This window comes from Mauremys reevesii, linkage group 8 (assembly GCF_016161935.1).
Source record: "Mauremys reevesii isolate NIE-2019 linkage group 8, ASM1616193v1, whole genome shotgun sequence".
Classification (NCBI taxonomy): Eukaryota; Metazoa; Chordata; order Testudines; family Geoemydidae; genus Mauremys; species Mauremys reevesii.
The window spans coordinates 22402861-22418625 of NC_052630.1; the positions used below are offsets into that span (position 1 = coordinate 22402861).

The following is a 15765-nucleotide window of genomic DNA, read 5'->3' on the forward strand; positions in this document are numbered from 1 at the left end:
CAAGTGCCCCAGAGGGAATGAACAGAAGAGGTAATCAAGTGATCCATCTCCTGCCACCCATTCCCAGCTTCTGGCAAACAGAAGCTAGGAACACCATCCGTGCCCATCCTGGCTAATAGCCATTGACGGACCTATCCCCCATGAATTTATCTAGCTCTTTTTTGAACCCTGTTATAGTCTTGGCCTTCACAACATCCTCTAGCAAAGAATTCCACAGGTTGACTGTGTGTTGTGTGAAGAAATACTTCCTTTGGCTTGTTTTAAACCTGCTGCCTATTATTTTTATTTAGTGACCCCTAGTTCTTGTGTTATGAGAAGGAGTAAATAACACTTACTTATTTACTTTCTCCCTTGCAGGGTCCTGAATGTCCACACCACAATTAAACAACCCCTTAGCCTGAGCTCTAGTCAGCAGGCATGGACCAGCTGTGGATTTTTAATTGCAGTGTAGGCATGCCCTGTGTCCAAATGGGTTTGCTTACATTTCAGTGGTTTTGCCACTTAGCACAGAAGACACTTGTAAACCACTGTGTTTCTCCAAGTTAAGCTACTACATGGAGCCTAATTGCTAACTAGAAGCCTGCAGAAACCCATTCAGTCAAGAGCACAGCTGTAATGGCTTGTACTATATTGTTACAGCTCAGCTGCACCTACATTAAACTCATTAGGTGTCAACATTTTCATCCATCACGAGAGTGCTTCATTTCGGCAAGAGGTGATGGTAAAATCAATCCAAGTGAATGAGATTATGCCATTGGAACTCTGGGTCATAGTGCATTGTTTACTCTTGGGAAATTAAATTGTCGGTTATCTTTCCAAATGGGGTGGGAGAGGGAGAAAGCAGGGAGTGCACATTAATACTGTAAAACTGAAGTTCTAGTCTGAAAAGTGACATGTGAAACTAGCACTTCCTTATGCTACAGCAATGCTCTCTGGGTGCATTCAGAGTAATTGGAGTAGATCTTTATCTGGAGTAAATAAGCATCAGATTACACTGCATACTAATGAATGTTCTGAGGTAGTGGCTCCTGTAGCTCAGAACCAACTAGTTCTGAGAGAGAGAGAGCTGGCTTCTGTGCTGGCTTGTGCATCAACGGAATTGCTCACTTAGTTCCAAACTGCTCAGGAGATGATGGGGCTGGCGGCTGGGTAGATGGAATGAGGCAGAGATGGCCTGGTGGTGACAACACACACGATGGAGAGAATCCAACTCGACTTTCAAATCCAGGCTGAATTTGCAGGGCTGGCAGTTAGGAAGAAAGGTCGTTTTAGCCTTTGAATGAAGCAGATTTGATGAGACTGTAATTATGCCTCAACTACCCTGAAGGCCCATCCCATTATTTTTAGAATCACTCCAATGCAGAGAAAAAAATGTTTGCAGAAGGCGGAGGGGTGGAGCAACAAGAAAAAATGTTCCCTGGAACCTTTAACCTCTGGAAGGGTTTGGACAGGGGGCTCCACTCCTTGTAAATTGGCTGCCAGACCTTAAGGTTGTTGCTGCTGGAATTTTAAGTGTGTTGGCTCTGTCTCTGACCTCCTGTGAACAAAGAGATTAAATCTCCTGCACCTATTCCTTCCTTTCTTTCCCTGCTCTCCTCCTCTCTAGCTATCCCTTCCTTTCCCCAAGACCCATAGCAGGAAGACTTTGAGCCTAATTCTGCCCTCAGATATGCATTTACAGTTCTCATTGACGTCAGTGGGGTTGCACAGGCATAAAATGAGGGCAAAATTTAGTCCTTTGATTCTCTTTTATGGTACAATTTGTACTTTAGTTAACATGGTGGATGGTTTGCAATCAAAGGGGATTTTTTGCCAGGAGGAGCTGTGTCTACAATGAAGGTGTCCAGTTCCAGTTTTGGAAAAGGAAAGCCATGGTGACGTATGTGTGACTAAATGAAGGCAACCCAGGTTAAGCTTGTTCAGAGGAGGAATCACTGTTGGTCAAGATTTCAGTCCAGAGTTAAAATATATGGAGGTGCAGCAGTGAGTACCAAACAAGGCAACATCTTGCCATTCAGTGGATTTACTGCTGATTTACACCAGTGTAAGTGGGATGAGAATGGCCCTGAGTCAGGAGGAAAAAGGCCCAGATCCTCAAAGGCATTTAGGCATCTAACTCCCACTGAAATCATTGGGAGTTAGTACCTACATAAGTTTGAGGATCTAGGTCTATGCTACTGAAAGTAAGTGTTTCTGCAGTTGAGGTAATGGAATATATGGGACATTTCCAGTATGTATTCTGCCTCTGAAGTCCATGCAGATTACTAAGGCTATGTCTACACTACACAGCTTTTGTGTCGCTACAGCCGTACTGCCAAAAGTTGTGCAGTGTAGGCGTTGTTTGTCGGCTCTCCTGACAACAAAAATCTTCCACCCCCAACGGGCAGTGTTTGCATTGTCGGCAGGAGAGCGCTCCTGCTAAAGCACTGTTTACACTGGCACTTGTAGTGGCAAAACATTTTTCTTTCAGGGGTGGGATAGCTAAGGAAAAAAAGTTTTGTCGTTCAATTGCCAGTGTAGACATAGCCAGAGATTTATGTGAGTTCATCAACAGAATAAACCCCACAATGTCTGCTCACAAATGCCACCTGTAGGCAATTCTCAAAGGAGCCAAGCTTCCTGGGAATCTTACTGACACCACTCTGCAGTGGAATATGTGGATGTTAGCACATGTCTTGGGTCTCTTTTCCATACATGCAGCCGAGGTTCATAGATTTATTAACCCTGAAACTCACATTTCCTCCTGTTTGGTAGGGTGGCTTAAGACCAGTACTCTACAAGCTTCTTTAGTTATCCACACATATTTTTTTCCTTTGTCGATTAATTTATCTTATGCTTTCCTCACAACAGTTGAATATATTGTTCGAGACCTCAGCAAGTATGTCAAGAAAGGGAGAAAACTTCCAAAGACTCACATAAGAAAGCAAAACCACACAGCTGGTTTTGAACCTAGACTTTAGCTCACTGCAGCCAACTTCTCAGCCAGCATGCCATAAATATGTAAGAAGGGGATGTATTTGCTGCTATGCACATATTTTCTGAATCACTGAAGTTTTTTCTCTAGCTATTATTTACTTGCTTAAGTTTCCATATACATACAAATCTAAAAATACCCAGGAGTTTCTAGGGATCTGCCATTTCTGACCCTATCTCTGAAACAGGGAAATAATTTCCCTGTGTAAGTGCAGCAATCAGGAAAAAATAATAATAATGACTTTTGTTGTCAATAAGGATGGAAATCTATGGCCTTTTCTTCTCCTTTGGCCTCTATAGAGACTCTTGCATCAACCAGTTGGCGACATGTATGGCCTTCGAAAGGCACCCATCATCTTGATATCTGTGGGCAGATATGTAATTGTAATATTTTATGAGAACAAGAGAAAGCATTCTGCACAAGAAAGAGGCATAGTCTAGCTAGGCCAAGCATGGTCTTGGCATCAGGAATTTACTGAGTTCTAATCCTGGCTCTGACCTTTGCCTCAGCGCCTCATCTGAAAAATGGAGACAAGAATGTTTATCTCCCAAAGCTGGTGTGAGGAATGATGAGTTAATGTTTGCGGCGTGCTTTGAAGATTCAGGTACTGATCCTGCAAACATTTACACCGTGTTTAATTTTAAACACTACTCAAGTGCATAAAATTAAGCATGTGTTTGCAGAATTCATGACTATAAAGACTGAGTATAAATTATATAGATGAGGTTAACCTCCTCATTTTCCTGTCTATTCCATTCACCCTTGTGACAACAGTATGATATTAATTGCCTCAAACTTTTATTTGTATGAATCAAGTTTTCTATTACCCTGGCCAGATACTTTGATGAATGTGCTTGTGAAAAAATGTATCATTCATTAGATTGGGTGTATTTTTAGACATTGTTTACCTGCAATGCTGAGGTTAGTAATAACCATAGGATCTCTTGGTAGCCTAAAGCAAGGACATTATGTCAACTTGTGCTGCTGTGGTGTTTGCAGACGTGCCTGCATTTTTTATGTTCTCCTTTGTTGTAGGGGAGTACAGCTAGATTTTATTTACATTCACTTGTAATTTATTGACTTTTGCTTGAAAAGCTCCCAGTCTCAGGAACTGTCCATTCCACTTGGGTGTGCCGTTTGATTAAAACTTTGAACTGAAAGAAAATGTGATTGAAGTTTTAATTTTTGCCACTCATCCATTAATGAATGTTTTCTTTTGACCATAATAAAATAGCAGCCTCATGTTAATTTTACTTTGGTAGTTTATTCCTGGACCTGGGGAATTCCAGAACAATCATTTGCACAGCTGAGCTACTTAGCTTTCAAGGCCAGTACCAGTGTGCAGGTCTAAAATCCACACAAAAGAGAAACATGATCTCTATCACGACTAGGATGACAATCTATCTCTGCAAATCGAAAATGCTTTTGGGTGTACAGAAATGGAATTTATAACAGGCCGTGGGATTTACAGCTGCAGAACTGAACTGAGGCAAAAAATGTGTCTGTTTTTTTTTTAAATGGGAAAGATAATTTTATGATCACTAACAATCATTGTTACATGTAAACTCAAATAATATTAGTAGTCAAATCTCATGGTTAATCTAATTTGGCAAAAGCCTCTAGCTGCATATTCCATTCATGTAATTTTAAAAGCCGTAAACTCATCCCAGCCCAGCCCCAGTACAAGTGATAAAGAGTATTTCCTGTATTTGTTTTTACCACAGCTGGCTGCCCTGATTTCTAAGCAGGAGTAAGGGATAGGTGTGAGTTTAGCCTCTGAGAGGAACACATCCTTCTTTGAAGCCGGTGAGCCTCAATAGGTGCAACTGCATCTAATTAGCTTCTGGCTAGGAGGGCTTCCCTGAACAGCCTCTGAACAACAACTGGGGATTAACCTCTATGTAACTCAGCAAGGCTTCCTGCCAGGGACACCACTGGAGCAAGGAATGGCAGGGCATTGGGGTCCTCTTCATGGAAGGCTCACCCCCAAGATGTATTTCACATGACAACCCACACACACACAAACACACACAAACACCCCTTTTATGAAGGTTCTCAGTATTTTTTTGCATGTACTGAGAACTCAAAGGGAAGGTTATGAGACAAACAGAATGGAGAGAACATTGACAGGAGTTGGCAGGCTCTGGAGGGGTTTGGACAGGGGGCTTCTCTCCTTGTGAATTGGCTGCCAGACTTTAAGGTTGTTGCTGCTGGAATTTTAAGTGTGTTTGCTCTGCCTTTGAGCTTTCACTCCACTTCATACAACACTGCACAAATGCCTAGATTCAGGGTGTTCAAATATTTTCATAGCATGGGATACATCTGAATAGAGAGATTTTTCTGATGGTTGCCTCCCTTCCCATTCCTTGTTGTACATGCTGCCTTTCCTCCCCTGCATGATGGCATAACATCTGTGCAGAAACTGATTGCATGGAATCACCATAAATAACCAGTGTATTTTAGCTGCCTTTAATCCAATAAGTGTGTTTTCCTTTTAGAAGATCGTCAAGCACATTCTGTACTTTTGCTCCCCCTCCCATCTGTTTCATTTCTTCCAGCAGTAGCACCATGTGACCAGCCAGCTCTCTGCAGGCCACCTGGAGGTGGTCCACAGACCAGAACTTGGGAACTGCTAGGCTAATTGAATTAGGGTTTTAGGTTGGCTGGTTTGTTTGGGGGAGGGCAGATTAGTATCTTCTGAAGTAGCAAGTATTGCCCACAGCTGGGGCAAGCTATTTCTCTAGAAAGTGGTTTGATTCATGGCAAATCCTAAGTGACCCACACACTGTGGTCCAGATACTGCTCTTGTGTAAATTGGCGTAGCTCTATTGAATTCAATGGAGTTAAGCTGATTTACACCACCTAAGGAGCTGATCCCATATTTATGACCAATTGTGTGTAAGAAACACAATGAAGGCAAAGAAAACCATGACTCGACATAGCTCAGAGCCTTCATGTTTACATCCTCTCAACCTGACCCAAAGTCCGGGGAAGACAATGGGAGGCTTTCTCTTGACTTCAATGGGTATTGGATCAGGCGTTTTCTAAGAGCAGCAAAGTGGCATGGAGGAAGTTTGGTGCCTTTCATGAAAATTCTTGTGTCAAAATATGTCAGTTTAGACAAAACAGAACATGTCTTCAGCCTGTTCATTTCCAGGCTCGTCCTCTAAAATCCCAATAAAAAGTTATGAAGAAACAAAAGAAGTTAATGTTAGAAATAAATAAGGTAAAAAAACCTCATTCCTTTATTCAGTGAAAATTGGAAAGTGGATATAGTAAAATTGTTATTATATAGATTTAAAAGGCTTTAATTCGCTCTTTCATTATTTCCTTTCAAACATTCATTGGGAAACCCAATAATGTGATTCCACTGAGACAAGTGTGCAAATGTTTTATTCTAGCAAAGAATCTGAACTTTATGTGACCTCTTGAAAATAGTAATTATTTCTTTGTTCTTTGCTTGATGCGTTGAAACTTTGATTTCCATGCTTTGAGGATCAAATAAGGGGGGAAATCACAGTGCTAAGTTTAGCAGAAAACCTCGTGGGCATGGGTGGTCATGCTATAGTTTGGTCCTTTTCTTTGCGCTAGTTTGCCTGATCCTGCACTACTGAAATCAGTGGGAGTTTTGTCATCGACTCTAATGGGAGTATATTAGGATCTATATGAGGTGATTGCAGCTGCTGGTATTTAAGATGCAATGGTGCCACCTACTGGGCCCACATTTCACCCGTACTTTAAATAATAGCACAAAAAATATTTTAATTCTGCTGAGTTTGGGGGATTTCACTCATCATAGTTTGAGCCTCTGTACTCATTCTATATTAGACAGTCAGAATGAGATTTTCAAACTATGTGGTCTTTAAAGAATTTTTTAAATTATTTGATGCTTTTTTTGTTTATGATTTTTTATCTTGGAACATCAGGAGTGTTAACTCTGATGATCTCTGGTGTTGCTGGAGAACTTCTTAGAGGTCTCGGAGATTAATAACACTGCTCTACAGCCAAAATGCTTCTGAAATAAATGTAGTCAAACTTTACTAATTCTGGGTCACTGAGAACGAAAATGATGCTTAAAATTGTTGATTGGCTCTAGTTTTCAAGTTATGCTATTGGGTCAGTATATACGACCCTTGACTTGGGAATAGTGGAGGATAAGTGAGTTATAAAGGGAAGGGATCTCAATTTAAACCAGAAATGACTAAAATACATCTTTGACTGGATCTATGAATAAATCTATGACTGGGTTTGGACAGTACTTGCTTTTTAGGCAAAACAATGAATGATGCAATCTGAAGCTGGTATTGTGTCATACATGATATGAATTGCATCATGTTATTCCTAGAAGTCATGGATGATGCAATCATAATGAAGCTTACATCACTCTGCTGAACAAATTGTCCTATATCAGCTCTAGAAATCATACAGTGTCGTGCTCTCTTATTTGTCAGTGTTTGATTTTGCAAAGGGACACATTTCTGTTTAGCCAAAGTGAGCAGAGATGCCTCGTACTTGTGTGAACAGTGCAGATAACTTCTGCTATGTTTGTGGTGAAGTGACTTTTGCATCACAAAAGCACAGTATAACCACTATGGTTAAGAAAGCCTATCACCTTTATTTTGGCTGCAAAATTGGAGATCAGGACAAGCGATGGGCCCCACACATATGCTGCAACACTTGTGCAACAAATCTTCGCCAGTAGTTGAACAGAAAAAGGAAATCTATGCCTTTTGCAGTGCTAATGATTTGGAGAGAGCCAACAGATAATACCAGCAATTGTTACTTCTGCATGGTGCCTCCAGTTGGGAAAGGTGTGTCAAAGAAGAAAAAGTGGACTGTGCACTATCCAAATATTCCATCAGCTATACGCCCAGTACCCCACGGAGAAGGACTGCCGGTTCCTGATGCACCAGAATCATTCTCACTTGAGTCAGACGAGGAAGAGGAAGAGGATGAAACTTCTGGTCCTGAACCATCAATGTCACAGGACCCATATTTTCTCCCATCCTCCTCCTCTGAACCACACCTCATAACACAAGGTGAACTGAATGACCTTGTCAGGATTTTGGAACTATTCAAGAGTAAGGCAGAGCTGTTGGGCTCCAGACTACAGCAGTGGAATCTCCTGGCAGGTGATGTTAGGGTTTCCATATTCCATGACCGTCAAAAGGATCTTGTCCCATTCTTCTTCATGGAAGGTGATCTTGTAGCCTGCAACAACATCGATGGTGTGATGGCAGCCCTCAACATCGTTCACGATCCAGATGAGTGGAGACTGTTCATTGATTCATCGAAGACAAGTCTTAAAGCTGTTTTACTGAATAATGGCAATGTTTTGCCATCAATTCCAGTTGGTCATGCAGTCCATATGAAGGAAACCTATGACAACATGAAACAACTTTTGAGGTGCATAAACTATCACCAACATCAGTGGCAGCTTTATGGCGATTTGAAGGTTGTTGCTCTCTTGCTTGGTCTGCAGACTGGATACACAAAGTACTGCTGTTTTCTCTGTGAATGGGATAGTCGTGCAAGAGATTCCCACTACATCAAGAAAGATTGGCCACTCCAACAGTCATTGGAGCCTGGGAGGAAAAGTGTTCAGCATCCACCACTTGTTGAATCAAGGAAGATTTTGTTACTACCCTTACACATCAAGCTGGGTCTGATGAAGAACTTTGTCGAGGCCATTGACAAAACACAAGCAGCTTTCAAGAACCTCCATGGAAAATTTCCAAGGTTAAGTGAAGCTAAGATAAAGGAAGGTGTCTTTGTTGGTCCTCAGATTCGTGAACTTCTTTGAGATGATGCATTTGACCATGCACTGCGTGGCAAGGAAAAGACGGCATGGAAAGCCTTCCAGTTAGTGGCAATAAATTTTCTCGGAAACAACAAGGCAGACAACTACAGGTTGTTGGTGGAAAACCTCCTCAAGGCATACAAAAGCCTTGGTTGCAACATGTCACTAAAGATACATTTTTTGCACTCTCATCTAGATTTTTTTCCACCGAACTGCGGAGCAGTGAGCGACGAGCACGGCGAGCAATTTCACCAGGACATTGCAACAATGGAGAAACGCTATCAGGGCAAATGGAGCCCATCAATGCTTGCAGACTATTGCTGGACAGTGACAAGAGATGCTCCATTTAATGAATACAAGAGACAAGCCAAGAAGCGCCGAGTAGACACTGAATAGGACTAAACTATGTACATAATAGTTTTTTGCCTTTTGTTTCATAATAAATTTTAGTTATATAACCCTTTTGCTGATTTTTAAAGTGTTACATAAACAGGTCAGGTGAAATATTATCATGTAAAGCAACCATAAACACATGAAAAGACCTAGGTTTACAATTTATGATTAAAACTCTACTATCTACACAATATACATAGACATAAAATGTAAAAACATGAGTTAAGGGCTCCACAATCTGGCCCTTATTATCCAAACACATTCATTTGCATAGGATCACATGTTCTTTATTTGTTCAACAGGTGTTCAGTTAAACAAACATCATTGCTCGGAAGAATCCCTTAGGATTGAGTAGATTAAACAAATTCCAACAAGTTTCCATTTTTGGATATAAAAAAGCTTCAGCTTTTCATACATTTCCACTTAGTAGAACAAAGAATTCTAAAAGGCTTATTGAAGCAGAAACATGCTACATCTGAAGTGGGCACGGTTTAGAGGTGAAAGATGATAAATGATGCTCTATAATCTCAGGGATATGGATGTCCTGTTACGATTCCTATGTTTGAAAATAATAATACATAGAATGTCTATGCATTTTCGAAGTACTCTCCAAACATTAAATGATTGATACTCATAATACCCCTGTCAGGTAGGTAAGTATTGGTATAGTACAGGGAAAAGGAGCCAGACAGAGGTTAAGGCCAACACTATGAGACTTGGGTGCCTAAAGACAGGCATCTACACCCATAATTAAGCAGCTAATGAGAGTTTAGAGTGGCCTCTGGCTGTGGGATGGTCAGCCAGCTGGTGAACAGGTCTCCTCTGATGGAGGGTGGATTGGCCATTTGGGGACTGAGATCCCATATGGTTCTTGAGGTGAACATTTCTCCCCTGAATGTTGATGAGCTCCCTTAGCTTGGGGTGGGGGGGACCCAGGGGATGGGTCTCCCTGGCTAGGATGAGGGGGCAAGGAGGAATGGGTTTCCCCTGTATTGTCATAGGGGGTTGGAATGCAAAGGGTTCTTCCAGGTTGTCTGCCATCAACAACAATTTAAGCTGCAAGTGGCACCAACAAGAAGAGGGAGAAAGACTGCCAGACTCACATGCAGTGCTGAGGCAGTTTGGCCCCAGCATCTGTCCCTTTCCTACTTATGCACTGCTGGAGTGGCCAGAAAGCATGTAGGAGTGACTGCCTGGTGCATCTAGTTTGAGCTCTTAGCGGCACTGGTAGGGGTTCCAGAAGGGGCATTCTTCTTGGAGAAGCAGCGAGGCCATAACAGTGAACCTGTGGTGTGGTAGCTTCCTGAATGATTAGCAACTGGCTCTTTGGTAGTCTCAGGAAGAGCTAAAAATTTTAAGCGGCAGGGTTGGCCTTAGAATTCCTAGGAAACGAGTTTTTGCCACCACTCACTCCTGTCTGCCATTACCACAGCACTGTGCATCAAGCTGGCCTCGGAATTAGCAGGAGGACTAGCAAGATGGTTCTGGGATCCCCCCGAAACTTTACTGACTCCTTTTACATAAAAATGTGTGACCCAGGGACCTCTTTGTGCCAACTGGCAGAGGACACAAAGATACATGGGAGCCCCTTGGTCTGGTGTCTACATACTAGTCCACCAAAGAATGTCATGTCAGGTCTCTAAAGAGAGCCTGTGTCAGATCTTGGTGGTAGTAGCAAATATTCAAATGAGAACTTTGAAGGCCGAAGTGGAGAAGGGTTCCATGTGAACAGCAGTTGAACATGGGTCAGTCGGTCCTAAGAGATAGGCAAGCACTGTTCGAAAGGCGGCAATGAGAGCCACAGGCAGGGGCGGCGAGTTATATGGGCCCGTGGGGCCCAGGCCCCACCAATAATCCAGGAGCTGGGCTCAGCCCCACCAATGTTTGGGCCCCAGGCCCTGTGCTGGGGGTCCCCCCGTTGCTACACCCGGCGCTCTCACTCACCGCAGCGGCAGCTCCCGGGAGAGGCTCCAGCAGCGACTGGGCTCACAGCCCATTGGCCGGGAACCCCAGCCAATGGGAGCTGCTGCCTGGCCGCGCCTCCACAGCAGGGAGGGGGAGCGAGCCACAGGCAGGGGCTGAGCCCTGGGCAGCCATTGTGAGCAGCAGCCAGACACAGATGGTGAGCTGTGGGGGCAGCCAGACACACACAGCCGGGGAGGGGGGGTTGGTGGGGACAAACACACACAGCCAGGGGGTTGTGGGACAGACACACACGGGGGGACAGACAGACAGACACAGCCTGTGAGCTGTGGGCAGCCAGACACACACACACAGCCGGGAGGGGACAAACACACACAGCCAGGGGGTTGTGGGACAGACAGACAGACACAGCCTGTGAGCTGTGGGGGCAGCCAGACACACACACACACAGCTGGGGAGGGGGGGTTGGTGGGGACAAACACACACAGCCAGGGGGGTGTGGGACAGACACACACTGGGGGACAGACAGACAGACACAGCCTGTGAGCTGTGGGGGCAGCCAGACACACACACACAGCTGGGGAGGGGGGGTTGGTGGGGACAAACACACACAGCCAGGGGGTTGTGGGACAGACACACACAGGGGGGACAGACAGACACAGCCTGTGAGCTGTGGGGGCAGCCAGACACACACACACAGCCGGGGGGGGTGGTTGGTGGGGACAAACAGACACAGCCAGGGGGTTGGGGGACAGACACACACAGTGGGGTGCAGACAGACAGACAGACACAGCCGGGGGTTGTGGGACAGACCGACACAAGGACACAGCCAGGGGGTTGTGGGACAGACAGACGGACACAGCCGGGGGAGATGTGGGGACAGACAGATGGAGTCGTGGGTGGGGAAAGGAGCAGCAATGGGCACCCCGGGGCTGGTATAAAATACACAGGATGGGGGGGGGCTTCCTGAGGGGACTATAGCAACACCCCCCGCAGAGCAGACCCAGGTTGCAGCTGGCTCTGCCCATCACAGCCCCCTGCCCCACAGAGACCCACACAACCCTCTGCCCCCTCGAGAGACTCCCAATGACCCCTGTGCCCCTGTCACTCCTCTCCAAAGAGCCCTCCCCGTTGTGCCAGCCCCCTCCTCCCCACTGCCTCCCCTCCTCCAAAGCTCCCTACAATCTCCCCCTTTGCCTTCCGCCCCCCAGCCCAGCCCATTCCATTCCATTGGCCGGGAGGCTCCCAGTCTAGTAGCTAGCAGGGCCCATGGGAGCTGCACCTGAGGCAGGGTGCCTGCCTGCAGATGCAGACCTGCCTGGCTGTGCCTCCACATCACAGGGAGGGGGAGCCACAGGTGAGCAAGCCCTGGTCATCATCATCATCACAGGCCCAGTAATTCTCTGGATATTTAATTTCACTGAGGCAAAATGTGTGCAATTTTATGGGTTGAATGATTGAATGACATAATACCCACCTGCCCGCATTGTCCGTCACTAAGTCCAGTAATTTTGTCAAGGCACAACATGGTGGTGCCTACCCCTACCTTGTGCTTCAGGGGGTGATGGGGTCCAGGGCAGCCTGTTATAGCCTGTTATAGAACTACCTGATTAGTAATTGGATATGTTGGCTGGCATCTTTTTTAGTAATTGGATATGTTTGCTCCCCCTGATGTTAGAACCTGGCTACACCACTGGGAGACCTGTGCAGCTGGGGCTTAGGTGAATTTTGTGATACTGTGCCCCTTCCCAGCTACCACCCTGCAGTCCCCACTCCTGCACCATGCTGGGCAAGGGGCAGCCCCATCCCCAGTGAGGCTATGGTGAGGGGTGGCAGCAGGGGAGGCCATACGTGATGGCAACCTCCCCCCTCGGTACCCACCATAGGGGAGCCGAGTGGGCCTTCTGGACCTGAGAGGGACCCTAGGAGCATGTGCAGTGAACTGTGGGGGAGAGGAGGGGTCCCTCCCCTGGAGCTTGCTGCTGCCAGGGAGGGTGGAGGGGAGTCCTCTTTGGCCCTAGCCCTGGGGCAGCCTGTCTGCACCCCAAGTTCCTTATCCCTAGCCCTGCCCCAGAGTCCTCACCTGACCGGAAAAACACGCAACTTAAATTTGGTGGTCAGTTTAGAGTATCATAGAATATCAGGGTTGGAAGGGGCCTCAGGAGGTCATAAGGTCCAACCTCATGCTCAAAGCAGGACCAATTCCCAACTAAATCATCCCAGCCAGGGCTTTGTCAAGCCGGGCCTTAAAAACCTCTAAGGAAGGAGATTCCACCACCTCCCTAGGTAACCCATTCCAGTGTTTCACCACCCTCCTAGTGAAAAAGTTTCTCTTAATATCCAACCTAAACCTCCCCCACTGCAACTTGAGATCATTACTCCTTGTTCTGTCCTCTGCTACCACTGAGAACAGTCTAGATCCATCCTCTTTGTAACCCCCTATCAGGTAGTTGAAAGCAGCTATCAAATCCTCCCTTATTCTTCTCTTCTGCAGACTAAACCATCCCAGTTCCCTCAGCCTCTCCTCAGAAGTCATGTGCTCCAGCCCCCTAATCATTTTTGTTGCCCTCCACTGGATTTTCCAATTTTTCCACATCCTTCTTTCAATGTGGGGCCCAAATCTGCACGTAGTACTCTAGATGAGGCCTCACCAATGTTGAATAGAGGAGAATGATCATGTCCGTCGATCTGCTGGCAATGCCCCTACTTATACAGCCCAAAATGATGTTAGCCTTCTTGACAAAGGCCAGAGGAGGGAGTGTTAGTGCCTGTGTGGACTTCTGAGAAGTGCATGGGGTGGAAGGAGATGCTGGGATGCTCTGGAACCACTCCTTCAAAGCCAGTCAGGACTCTGGGGGAGCCTCCTCTCTGAGCAGACTGTCTCCAGGGCAAGAAGCTTACACCTTCCTGGGTCTGACCTCAGAGCATTCAGCATGCCCTTCCACACCATGTACTAGTGAGTCCGCCCAGGCGGGGTCCTGGGGCAGCCAGAGGTCCCTGCACCCCAACTCGGCAGTCAGATGTGATTCTCAGCCAGACTGTAAAACAGAAGGTTTATTAGATGATGGGAAAACAGTTGAAACAGAGCTTGTTGGTACAGAAAAGAGAACCCTCGGTCAGGTCCATCTTGGGGTGGGAGCCCAGAACCAAGTTCTGAGTCTCTCCCCATTTCCCCAGCCAGCTCCAAACTGACACTCCCTCCTCTGGCCTCTGTGTCTCTTCCGGACAAGGAGGCCACCTGATCTCTTTGTCCCCAACACCTTCAGTTGGCATCTTGCAGGGGAAACTGAGGCACCCACACAGTATTCAGAGAAAATATTAAGAACATTCCCACTTCATCACAACAGGTACAACAAAATATAATACTGTATATTGAAGTAGGCAAGTGCTGCTTCTGACTTTCCACTTTTAATTGACCCTTGTAATCTTGTGGCGCTGACGCGTTGTAGCTTCATTTTATATCGGCTTACAGGGCGGGAGCGGGGGGGCACCACCATTTTGGGCCCCACCAAAAATTATACAAACCTGCCGCCTATGGCCACAGGGGCTACGCCACGATGAGTAGGAGTGCTGCTGCGGTGTGCCTTGAAGCCTAGGGCGCGGGCCCGGGTGGAGCCTCCACAGGTGCAGATCTTGGTCGTAGTAGCAAATGTGTCACATTGGTCACTCTATTCATTGTGATATGTATGTGCAGATAATATGTAAGGAGCTATGTATGTATGTCATGTCATGTCATGACATATATATATGGCCTTAAGAACTATAAGGCCTTAAGAACATAATTGCCTATATGTTTCAAGGCAGCTCACTCAAAGGCAGCACGCCCTGAAACAAACTTCTCCACTTATCTCCCTAGCTAATTGTTGTGTACTGTGTGTCTCCCAATGGAAGTCTATTAGCGTACTAAGTAAAACCCTAAAGAGCTTGCAGGGACTTCACAAGAAAAGGAGGTAAACAGTGATGGTGGGAGGGATCCTGTTTTCAGGTGAAGATCAAAGGTCTGGTTGGTAGATGTGGGAGTGCAGAGAGACATCCTGGCATCCTTCAGTCTGGGAAGACAAGCTGCCAGTGGGCTTGATCTTATGAAAAGAGGATCTCATCCATCTTGGTTGAAAACACTGGGGAAAGGATTTGGGGTAAGCTATCCTGTAGGAGACGGGGAATGTCTTGTGATCTAGAAAGCAAGTTATGATTTTATTTTATATGTAACCATTTATTTCCAATATTCTTATTCAGTATCATTTGAATCTATGTTCTTTGATAACACATTTATTCTTGTTTTCACAATAAATATATCTAATGGCTGTGTGTTAAGCAGGGTGGTGATCCTGAGGTGAAACTAGTAAGCAGGTATGCAGATAATCTGTGCATGTCCAGTGGATCAAGGGCTGGGCATTCCAGAGGGATTGGTGTTTGCCTATTGCTTGCCTGCAAAGGGACAGCAGAGCCTGCAGGGGCTGAGAGGGGAGTACTTGTGCTGCCAGTGGCCAGGGCTAGCAGGGAGCTGACCCCTGGCAGGTAGAGACAAGGCTCTCTCATGGTAAGGGCAAGTGATAGCAAAGTGCCTCACTACCCTGGGTACCCCTGCGGAGTGTCACAAAGTTAATGTGTGTGAAGGGATCTTTACTCTTTGTGTCTCCTTAGTGTAGCAGCTGCTTGTTTGTTTCAACCCTCG

General features: G+C 45.7%; 1 long non-coding RNA gene across 10 annotated transcripts in view; it reads right to left on the reverse strand.

Moving 5' to 3' along the window:
- Positions 1-15765, reverse strand: part of LOC120370614 — a 174201-nt gene that overhangs the window by 147586 nt on the left and 10850 nt on the right. For 2 of the 10 annotated variants that reach the window (XR_005583837.1, XR_005583841.1), the window contains exon 3: positions 1108-1243. The exons of the other annotated variants lie outside the window; for them this stretch is intronic. This is a non-coding gene — a long non-coding RNA (uncharacterized LOC120370614). The remainder of the gene's footprint in view (positions 1-1107; positions 1244-15765) is intronic. 10 annotated transcript variants of the gene reach the window in all.